Source organism: Nannospalax galili, unplaced genomic scaffold, assembly GCF_000622305.1.
Source record: "Nannospalax galili isolate Female #2095 unplaced genomic scaffold, S.galili_v1.0 scaffold27, whole genome shotgun sequence".
NCBI lineage: Eukaryota > Metazoa > Chordata > Mammalia > Rodentia > Spalacidae > Nannospalax > Nannospalax galili.
In genome coordinates this window covers 3884447-3895613 of record NW_008357993.1, presented here as the reverse complement: position 1 = coordinate 3895613, position 11167 = coordinate 3884447, and the positions used below count along the sequence as shown (strand labels likewise).

Genomic DNA, 11167 nt, shown 5'->3' with positions numbered 1-11167 from the left:
AATTCACTGAATTCTTTTATCATGTTTATAATTGTTCTTTTGAGTTCCATATCCTGCATTATCTCTAGGGGTTTCTCATTGTACTCCTCTGGAGGACTATTGGTATTTGGTGAGATATTTTGTTTTGGTTTTCATGTTATTATTTTTTCTCTGTGATTTTGACATGTGAATTTCTTTTTTAGTTTCTTATTATTGTGTGAGATTCAGGCCTTCAATTTAGGTCTGCTTCTTTTTGTGAACTTCATGTTTCTTTGTGGTTTACTTTTGGGCATGAAAAGCTGGTTCATCTAAGCTTCTGGTTCTCGCTTTTGATTTCATATTCGAGTTGCTGGATTTCTTTTGTCTTCAGGAGTTCCCTCAGAGGCCCAATTCAGATGAGGGTCAGATGTTTTCAGGCTTTCTCCGAAGGTCTGGATTCCTCAAGGAAAGATTTTGGCTTCAGGAATTTGGGGATTGGACTGGCCTGGGCTCTGGCCCAGGAAAGATGCTGGTCTAGGGCAGCTGCTGGCTGTGCCACCTAGAGATGCAAAGGCTGATGGAGTGGGAAGAGATCCCAAGGACTCCTGGGGACTGCACTGAGGTTCTGGGTTGTTCTGGATGCAAAGGATCAGGAGGAGGAAAGGTCATGCGCCTGCATCCCAGAATGAGGCTGGCTGGTGGTGTAGGCCCAGGGATGCAGAGGGAGGTGAGGGCGGGGCCTTGCCTAGAAGCAGTGCTCCTGGGTCCCAGAGAAGGTCCTAAGTTGGTCTGGATGAAAAGGATCAGGAAGCAGTATTGGTTCCCCATGTGTCTGCAGCCCCAAGACAAGGAATGGGGCAGGGCCCAAACTTAGAGGAGAGAATGGTGGTGGAGATGGAAGGGTGAATGGGACTGGAGGAGTCAAGGCATGGTCCACGTGATGGACTTATCCCGGAGAGCGGCAGAGGGGTAGGGTCTTTCCTCCAGTGCTTATATTCCATCTGCCCCCTCTTCAGAGATATTCTCTGAGCCTTGGAGGGGTGTCAACACAGGTATTTTGAGGGACGTATTCATTCAGACTATAGCAATGGTTAATGTAGTGTTCTGTATTGTACCCTCTCTGTTATCCTTCAAAATTTTTTCTGTTAAGGTTTTTTTGATCTAGGATTTAGTCAGGTTTTGTGAACTCTGTCTGGTTCTTATTTTTATTTTTATATTTTGGTTCTCTTTTATAAATAGTTCCCCACTTTGTTGCTTGTTTCTTTGTTGTTAACAAATAGTATTATTTAAGCATTATTGCTCTGTTTTCATTTAAAGGATAAAATTTAAAAACACAAGTTTTGGTAATTGGCCTGTTTTGGTAATTGGCCTGCTTTCTTAAATTATTGTCCATTTAAAAAGTACTTTCATTTTGCCTTTTGCTTCTAATTCTCAGATGTATAGGAGATTAAATAGTCATTACCAAGTATTTTTTTCTTTTTTAAAAATATCATTTAAGAAATCATTTCAACTTTAAATATATATTAGCTGGATTAATTTTTTATTCAGTTGCATAACTAAATGAAAAATAAAATTAGGAAATTTATATTATATTTGATTTATTTGCATTAGCATTTGAAATTCAAATTAGAAGTCTGCAAGAGTTCCCCCTCATTGTTCATTCCTCACCTTCTAATGGTTGGTTGTAGCTTATCTAGTCATATATATTGAGACCCTGTGAATATTATAAAGTAGCTTCAGCCTAAGTCTTTGAAAAATGCACAGTTTCAAGCAAGAAATAGATTAAAATGTAAATGTCATATAAGCGGCTTAATACATACAACCAGAACTTGGCACAATTAGACAGTGTTTACCTGGCTGGTACTTGTGTTCAGCTGACATTTAGTGAGTGTTCTTCCTTATTTGCTTTTGAATTTCACTGATTTTTTTTTTTTTTGGTTTTCTTTTTGAATAATGATATTTAGGAACTATTTTACTTAGTCAGTCTCTCTCTCTCTGTCTCTCTCTATCTCTGTCTCTCTGTCTCTCTGTATCTTCTAAGAAAGATACAGATGTATCCCAGGTTGGTTTTAAACATGCTGTATAAGTAAGGATAGCCTTGATCCTCCTGATTCCACTTACCTAGGTGTGCACCACCGCACTCAGTTTATGTAATGCTGGGGATTGAACTTAGGGCTTAGTGCATGATTAGCAAGTACTGTACCAACTGGGCCACATTTGTAGGTCTTAAATAATGTTTTCTTTTCTTTTTAAAAAATTTTTATTTTATTGTATGTGTATGAGTGTATTGCTTGCATGTACATAAGTACACCTGTGTTGTGCAGTGCCAGGGGAGGTCAGAGCAGGTCATTGGATACCCCGGAACTGGAGTTAGGGATGGTTGTTAACTGTCATGTGGATGCTGGGAATCAAATCCAGGTCCTCTGCAAGAGTAGCCAGTGCTCTTAACCATTGAGCCATCTCTCCAGCCCCATGTACTCTTTTCAAAGATGGGAGAAATATGTTTTGGTTGAGAAGAGAAAATTTGAAGAAGGAAAAGACTGTTCCATATAGCTTTGGTAAACCTCTGAAGCTTTTTCCTCTCTTTTGCTCCATTCAGGCTTAATCTAAACACCTTACATTTTCATAGAGAAATGCCAGTGGATTATATTGATTCATCTCTAATTAGCTTCCTGAGGTTGGGTGAATTTCCCCCTCCTCCCCTTCTGAGTTCCCTCTCCCTTTCCCTCCTTCCTTGACTGAACATCAAACCCAGAGCCTTGTACTTATTAAGCTATTATTTTATTACAGAGTTATGTCCCTAGCCTGTGACCAGTACTCTTCAGCTCTGCATTCAGGAACTTACTCAGTGCCTGGCATATTGTATATATTAAATAAGGACTTATTTGATGAATAACTGAATGAACCAACAACAACCTTTGCTATGCAATGTCATTTCTTCGCTACTGTTATATTTATTTATTTCTGAGGTGCTCTATTATAACTGAAATTAATTGAAGATTCTGGAAGAAGGAAATCTTGAAATTGTTACATTGAAGTTGTTGCTTTGGGCCACTCAATTCTAGTGGCTTCCCCAGTCAGACACAGGAACCACCCAATTTGCTAGTCAACCAGAGGACAAGCTGAAGAGGAAAAGGGCTCTGAAAATTGAACAACATGGAAAGGAAGGCTAGACACTACAGCCTATTAAGATATGGAGACAGGGAACTAGTGTAAAGAATAGTTGCTGGCTAATTCTGGTAACTTTTTCTTTTTCTCTCTCTCTTTAAACCTAATTTGTGTTTGGGAAAAGCTGACTCTTCCTTGCTATGTAGACGAAGCTGGCCTCTCCTCACAGAGACATGCCTGCCTCTGCCTCTTGAGTGCTGGGATTGAAGTCATGCTCCACCAGGCCCAGCCCAAAAGCTGACTCCTAATTACCTGTCCAGAGAAAGGGGACTAGACTAGAAAACTAAAAAGTCATTAACACCCAGCTTTAGCAGGAATTCAGACTTTTGTATACATAAGTTTGTTTCACACTTGTAGTGAAGAGGCACCAGGGTCTGACTCTTTAGACTTGGGATCCAATGACTAAAGGGTACAGGTCTACTTTCCAGGTCTCCTACTCCTTCAACCCTGGCGCCAAGTATTCAAGCTCTTTAAGCTTCTTACAACTTACCCAGCACTGAGGCCCAAAGCTGTAGCCATTGAAGCACTTAAAATAGATTCTACCTTATCATTATGTGAGTGGGCTGGCAGGTAGATCAGAGTTTAACTCAGCCCTGCCTTACGGAAGGCTGCATTTCTAAGCCACCTTATGGTTATGCCTTAATAAAGAAACAATCTAACTCTTACCATTCATTTTAAAGCCAAGAGTAGACCTGAACTGCCGATCACCTGTTCCTTCAAATGTCTCTCAGAACTGTGTTCTCTAGCAAGGGGTTTGCTCATTCATTATTGAAACAGTATGAAATGGGGAGGTAAAGTCAGGGTATACCAAATGGATAACCCATCAGAACAAACAACCAGCAATAAAAGCAAAATAAAACAACAACAAAACTAACAAAACAACACCTAAGAATAAAAAGAAACAACGGAACCAAACCAATCAATTACACAAACAAAACTAAAAAAACAACAAAAAGGAAAAATAAAAAGAGAAACTAGAGTTACACAAAACAGAAGGTAACATTATTCTCACTGTTTCTGTTTTACTGTTTATAGGTGTCAAAGTTATCAAATATTAAATGCTAATATGCAACAATTTGGACTTTTAAACCATGCAAATTCTAAAATGTAATTTTTTAAGTGTAATGACTTTATATGTTCTAAATTTTGCCTTTTCTACTTGTTTTATTTCTGTTTATGCTCTGTGTACTTTGAATTTATTGGCCATAACCTTATATTAGAAATATAAAGATCTGTAGAGATGGCTTGGTGGTTAAGAATAGGGTACTGCTCTTTCAGAGGACCAGAGTTCAGTTCCCAAGATCCACATGATGGCTCACAACTTCCTGTAACTCCAGTTACAGAGGGGATTCGACTCCCTCTTCTGATCTTCACAGAGATTAAACAGTCATGTGCACATAACCCACAGACAGACAGACAGACACGCACATACACACATACATACACGATTAAGAATAAAAACAACTTAAAAAAAGCACAGAATCATAGAGAGCAATAGGAAAACAAGAGTAACTCGATGTATAAAAGGATAAAAATTTTAAAAATCAGTCTGAAGAAAATGCATGCTAGTTTTTAATTAGTGTTATTCCTATCTTTATATACATACATTTTAAAATTTTTTTAGAAGAAGCATTTCATTACAGCTTTAACATACTCAATAAGTTTCCAGAGCAAAGATACATCTCTTTCAAAAGTGGCTATAAAATTTTTAGGTTCACTGTTGAATTAATACAGTTATACAATATTGAACTCAGTGTAAGCCTTGTAAGACATAAAATTGAATGAGTTTTAACCTTTAAAAAAGATCTCCTTTTCATTTAAAAATATACTATTTCTTACAAAAAGACTTATTGTTTTTGGTAATAACATTGAGGTGTTGGCACATGTGTCTCTAATCTGTATGTATCTGATTATTACTAGTCATAATCGGTTGCACTCGGATCCTTGGCATCTTGTATGTCTATAAAATCATCTGGTAGATTTCAATGGTAGTTTATCACCTCTACTAATTAACATGACATAAATTTTTATGCTTCCTCCTCAAATATAATTCATTTAAAAATTTTTGTTGATTTTTTTTGGGAATGTATATCACACAGAACATCTCAAATCATCTTATTCAACTATACACCCACTTCCCAGATGGCACACTCCCATAGCCTCCCTCCCCCTACTAGAGCCCTTATATTCTGTTATCCCTGCTACTGTCCGCTGTGTTGTTGGCACCCCCAGCCGTTCCCTACTACTTGTCCATCTGGTGAATCTAGTCAGCCTATCTAGAGGTCTTTGTTTTAGGAAGGCCGGCTGTTCCTCATCTAGCAGCAATCGGTTGTCAGTATTCCTTGAGATAAGTTTGGGGTCTGCTGTTCATTTTCCCAGTTCTGTGCTGGGTTACTATCTGGGAGTCCCTTGGGCCACCCTGGCCAACAACTCAAAAGAAGATATCTCCTATCTGGTATTGTTGCTTGTAATGTAGCCTTTAGTTATACATATGGACTCTTAAAAAATTATATTGGCCCGTTTAATATTTCACCTTGCACAAATATTTCACCTTTCACAATTCCAAATGGATCAGAGACCTCAATGTACGGCCGGAAACTCTGAAACTGTTAGAAGAAAACATTGGCAAAAACCTACAAGATATAGGTGTAGGAAAAGATTTTCTAAACCAGAAATCAATTGCTCAGGAAACAAGGGAAAGAATAAACAAATAGGACTTCATTAAACTAAAAAGCTGTACATCAAAGGAGGCAACCAGGGAACTGAAGAGAACACTCACAGAATAGGAGAAAATCTTCACCAGCTACACATCTGATGGAGGTTTAACATCCAGAATATACAATGAACTCAAAAAACAGAGAACCAAGACAGGAAGCAATCATCGTTGTAACTAGAGAAAAGCAAATTAAAAACACTTTAAGATTTCATTTTACCCCAGTCAGACTGGCTAAGATCAAGAAGACAAATAATACCAAATGCTGGAGAGGATGTGGGGAAAGCAGAACGCTCATCCTCTGCTGGTGGGATTGCAAAATTGTTCGACCCCTATGGAAAGCCGTTTGGAGAACCCTTAAAAAATTAAGAATGAACCTACCATTTGACCCATTTATACCACTCCTTGGCATATACCCAAAGAACACATGCTATTGCAGAGACAGTTGTCCATCCATGTTTGTTGCTGCTGTTCTCACAATAGCTAAGAGATGGAAGCAACCTAAGTGTCCCTCAATCGACGAGTGGATAATGAAAATGTGGTTCATTTATACGATGGAGTTTTAGTCAGCAGTAAAAAAGATGAAATCATGAAAATTGCAGGAAAATGGATGGAACCAGAAACTGTTATACTAAGTGAAGTAACACAGACTCAGAAAAAAAATCCATGTATGTTCTCCCTCATATGTGGATCCTAGAACCAAATCCTGATAAGCATGTATCCAGAAATAACTACAGGAACCAGGATAATGGAAAGGAACCAGGGAAGTAAAGGAAAAGAAAGAACCTGAAAAAGAACAGTAGGAAACAGGTGTTAATAAGGGAGATATGGATAAAAATTGGAGGGAGGGGGAGGTATAAAAGGAACCTAGGGGGTAACGGGAAAGAAGGAGCTCAACAGAGGTGGGACCATAGGAGAAGGGTATTATTAAGGGAGAAATGGGAGAAATGGAGTTACTTTTAATGGGGAAACCTTGATGGAAGGGTTAGACAATGCAAGAGGTAAATAATGCCTAGCTAGTTTTAAAAAAAATCCATAGGGAACCATATTAGTCCAACAACCTACTTCCAAATTATACATACAACTAGCTCAAGGAACATAATATATCTCTAGTCAGGGTTTCTTTGAGATCCCTTGATCTTTGCCCATGCTTTATCTACATAGCACATGGTAATTAGAAGTACCAGGCTGGTGGAACTAACCTTATTGGATGTTTAACAGACATACTTTGAGGCCTGTATTAATTTGGTCAGAGGGACATAAAGGACAGTTTTTGCTTCTTGCCCTCCTAGATCGACTATTTCCAGGGGACTATGAGCATCTCTCAAAGTGTCCTGTAATTGTGGTGAGTCACCTGTCCTCTTGATCAAGGAATCCCGGGAGACCCCGCAAGGTGGACATGAATCTGTGTCCATTGTACAAAGAGGAGGGTCAACACAGAGGAATCATTTCCTCCATGCTTCCAAGCAAAGCCAGCCATGGTCAAGCAGGTCCTTTGACTTATCTTCACATAGGTGGAACTGGTAAAAGAAAGGAGCCAGTGGCTCCTCCCAAGCCCATGTGACCCCTGAGGAACAGCTCCTCAAACGACCTTAAGAGTAAAAATAGTTTTATCTGGGCCAACTGTATGGCCTTAAACTCCCAAAAGGAAAATATTCCTATCTTTTAACTTAGAAGTTTCTCTTTTTGGCTCATTTAATCTATTTTAAATTATAAAAGTAATCATTTTTATTTGATACATTGTAGAATACATAGCAAATAAAGTAAAACTTTAAAAACTTACTCATTACCACAGTGTATGTTCACCAATGTGCCTGACATTAACATTGAGAACCATGAGAATATGAACATGACTAGACTTCATTACTGAGCTCTGTGGTAACAAAGAGCAAGAGCAGAGAAGGCTGCCTGAAGTAAGAGCTCCCCGTATGTTTGCTGTTAGGCCAGAGGACCACTTGCATCACTGTTAAGGGGAGTGCTAATTTTCTTCTTTTCATACAACAGAGGTAATCCAGGCTTTTAATAGTAACGACAACAACAACAACAAAGCTAGAAGTTGAGGCAAATCATAGGAAATTAATCGATCAATTACTTGATCAACATGTGCATGGTAAGAAGCAGGGAATGCCCTCTGCCCTAGTTTCCTTTGGATGGTTCAGATTTATACCTATTATCATAATAAAGAATTAAATCCTGTTTCCATCTTAAAAGTATCCCAGATTTGGTTAGTAAGACACATGCTTGCTTAACAGATAGTTTAGGGATAACTGATAAATTTGCAGGAAAATAGTTTGATGAGTGGATGATTAGAGATCTTTTTGAGGTCAAAGACTAGTTATGGTAGAAGTTAGGGGCCCAGAGAGATAGGAAGTACTAAGTTATGACTTAAAACTAGAAATTTAAAATTCATATTGCAGAGATTGAATACCTTTAGATTTAGGCTACAGTTAACAGCAGTGGATAGTTGTAATGGAGTCAAATCGAGGAAGAAAAGAAAGAATACAAATTTTTAAAGTTGGGTGCAAGTAGAAGATTGAGAGTCATATTTGGGGTCAAATAACAGCAAAGTAGGGTAGGATTAGATAAAGCTAAATAGCATAAATTTAAAGAATAAGGATGCTTTTTGTTTTAAACAAATATTTTTATTAAGCCCCAACTCATATATCTCCTCCCAAGGCCATGTGACCCCTGAGGAACTGATCCTCAAACGACTTTAAGAGTAAAAATAAATTGGTTTATCTGGGCCAACTGTATGGCCTTAAGCATCCAAAAGGAAAGTTTAACCAAAGGTTAAAGGGGCCAATAACTTTTTTAAGAGTCCATATGTATAGCTAAAGGCTACATAACAAGCAACAATGCCAGATAGGAGATATCTTCTTTTGAGTTGTTGGCCAGGGTGGCCAAAGGGACTCCCAGATAGTAACCCAGCATAGAACTGGGAAAATGAACAGCAGACCCCAATCTTATCTAAAGGAATATTGACAACTGATTGCTGCTAGATGAGGAACAGCTGACCTTAAAACAAAGACCTCTGGATTGGCTGACTAGATTCACCAGATGGACAAGTAGTGGGGAACGGCTGGGGATGCCGACAACACAGCAGCAGGGATATCAAGAGTATAAGGGCTCTAGTCGGGGAGGGAGGCTATGGGAGTGTGCCACCTGGGAAGTGTTTGAGTCTGTTGAATTAGATGGTTTGGGATGTTCTGTGTGATACACACACACACACACACACACACACACACACACAAAATCAAATTTTTAAAAATGTATTATATTTCAGGAGGAAGCATGGAAATTTACATCATGTTAATTAGTAGAGATGATAAACATTACCATTGAAATATACCAGATGACTTTATAAACATACACAGCTGCCAAGGATCCAAGTGCAACCAGTTACGACCAGTAATAATTAGATACATACAGATTAGAGATGCATGCACCAACATCTCAGTGTTATTACCAAAAACAATGAGTCTTTCTGCAACGTACAGTATATTCTAAAATGAAATGGAGATCTTTTTTAAAGGTTAAAAACTCAATTTTATGTCTTACAGGGCTTATACTGAGTTCAATATTATATAACTGTATTAGTTCAACAGCGAACCTTGATACTTACACCCTCTTGTGAAAGAGATGTACTCCTGCTCTGGAGTGTGTTACTGAATATGTTGAAACTGTGATGAAATGCTTCTTCTAATCATGTAGTTATTAAAAATTAAAGAAAAATTTACTTCGTGTTAAATAGTAGAGGTGATAAACATTACTAGTGAAATGTACCTGATGACTTTATATCCATAGTCAGGTACTAAGAATCTGAGTGTAACCAACAGTGACTAGTAATAATCAGATACATAGAGATGAAAGACACATGTAAGTGTTAGTAACATTAAAAATGTAGGAAACAGCATATCTTAAAATGATATAGAGATCTTTTTTAAAGGGTAAAAATTAATTCAATTTTATATCTTACAGGTTTTATACTGAGTTTAATATTGTATGAGTGTGTTAATTCAACTTTGAACCCAAAAATTTACAGCCACCTTTGAAAGAGATGTATCCTTGCTCTGGAGTGTGTTACTGAATATGTTAAAGCTGTAATGAAATGCTTCTAATCATGTGGTTATTAAATTTAAAAAAATTTAAAAAAGTTTTATTTTATTTAATTATTTTATTTATTTTATTTTAGTGTATGAATGTATTACCTGCATGTATGTAAATGCACCCATGTTGTGCAATGCCCACAGAGTCAGAAGAGGACTTCGAATTCTCCTGGAACTGGTATTAAGGGTGGTTGTTAGCCGCCATGTGGGTGCTGAAAATCAAACCTGGGTCCTCTGCAAGAGTAGCCAGTGCTGCTAACAGCTGAACTGCCTTTCTATCCCCAATTTATTTTTCTTTATTTTTAATTTTTTGTTTTGTTTTTTGAGATAGGGTCTCCATGTAGCTCCAGTTGGCCTAGAATTTGCTATGTAGATCAAGATGGCCTCAAATTCAGAAAAATCTGTCCATCTCTGCTTCCTGAGTGGTGGGATTAAAGGCATGGGCCACCATACCTGACTAGTCCCCAAATAATTTCAAGTGTCACTACTTCACAGAGTTCATGACATAAAGATGTAATAGTTGGGACTCGAGAGATGGCTCAGTGGTTAAGAGCACTGGCCACACTTGCAGAGGATCTGTGTTCGATTCCCAGCACCCACATGACTACTAACAACTGTCTACAACTCTAGTGTCAGGGGAATTGGATACCCTCTTCTGAACTCCAGGAGTATTGCACAACTCGGGTTCACTTACATACATACAGGCAATATACTCATATATGTAAAATAATAAATAAAATATTTTTAAGAAGATGTAATAGTTAAGAGCAAGCATGCTGTCTATTTAGACTTTCATAGTTCTTTTTCACTTTTCCTCTGGTGGAAGACTTTCAGTGTTGTCCCAGTCCAGTGCTTTTTACTTGCATTTAACATTCACTTTACATTGAGCTAGAAGCAACGTTTTCAAATATAGAAAGCTTAGGAAAAATTTAAAATACAGTACTCTGTCTATAGTATAGCCAATGTCAATGTAGAATTAATTGGTAGAGAACGATACTCTTTGTAGTTAAACTTGATGATTATTCAGTTCTGTCTTTGCAAGTGCTTCTTAAAAGAACCTCACTTTGCATTCATGTGAAATCAGTTTTTTGGCTTGTATCTTTCCTTATTGCTTGCTTCTTTAGTGGCTTTTGTGTCCTTGTCTCTGCTTACTGATAACAGCTTAATATTTAGTTCAAGTAATCACTGTTCCTGACTTCATTCAGTAAGTATTAAAGCATGT

General features: G+C 37.8%; 1 protein-coding gene and 1 non-coding gene across 8 annotated transcripts in view; one reads left to right on the top strand and one right to left on the bottom strand.

Annotated features, from left to right (window-relative positions):
• Fer (FER tyrosine kinase) overlaps positions 1-11167 on the top strand; it is a 512255-nt gene that overhangs the window by 35750 nt on the left and 465338 nt on the right. The window lies entirely within an intron of this gene.
• LOC115068101 lies at positions 7721-7843 on the bottom strand. The gene has a single exon (XR_003847480.1). It is a non-coding gene; the product is annotated as a U6atac minor spliceosomal RNA (small nuclear RNA).